Raw genomic sequence first — 762 nt, 5'->3', positions numbered from 1 at the left:
GCTCCTGCAATCTCATCTCGCAACAGCCATCTAAGCAATTGGGAGAAAACATACGAAACAACAGAAAACACAGTGCTCAATCCTCGGTTATGATCTAATGACGGCATGCCTCGTGGGATATAGCCGCCAACATGGTGTGCAACACAGAAGAAAGCTAAACAAGACCAGCCCTTGACTAAAATTCTCCGCACAAATATAGCACGAGAAAGGCTAACATTGGAGGTACGCAATGCAAATGAAATCTGCTGATATCAACCACGCTCTGTGTACTACTTTATAGAGCAGTAATATGATTTCACACTTTTTAGATAAGACTTCGAAGCAAATAATATGCTTAGAGCAGCACACGGAAGCTCTCCGAGTCGCCTCTGCCTGGACTCCTACTAGCAATAAGCCGCATGACACCGATAGAACAGGTTGATGGCTAGATTAATATATATCAACATTGGAATTTTAGGTCAACGGAAAGTTGGGCGAAATACACTACGCAGAATTCGTCTGGCCACAAGTTCTTCAAAAAATATTTTAACAAATTGGGCAAAGCAGCGTATCTCGAATTGTACAGGAGAGCGTCATTTCTATTTTGCAAAATTTAAAATTTTTGTTTACTACGTACATTCCGATTTCAGAAATATTCTAGACGGTACTTAAGAAGGTTAAGCACAATATGTATACCAAATTTGGTCGAGATCGGTCAAGTAATTTTTGAGATACGCATATATCATATAAGTGGGCGGTGCCACCCCCATTTCCCAAAAATTT

The sequence above is a fragment of the Rhagoletis pomonella genome, unplaced genomic scaffold (assembly GCF_013731165.1).
Source record: "Rhagoletis pomonella isolate Grant_MI unplaced genomic scaffold, Rhpom_1.0 Rhpom_scaffold_00013, whole genome shotgun sequence".
Taxonomy (NCBI): domain Eukaryota; kingdom Metazoa; phylum Arthropoda; class Insecta; order Diptera; family Tephritidae; genus Rhagoletis; species Rhagoletis pomonella.
This window is presented reverse-complemented; position numbering follows the sequence as displayed.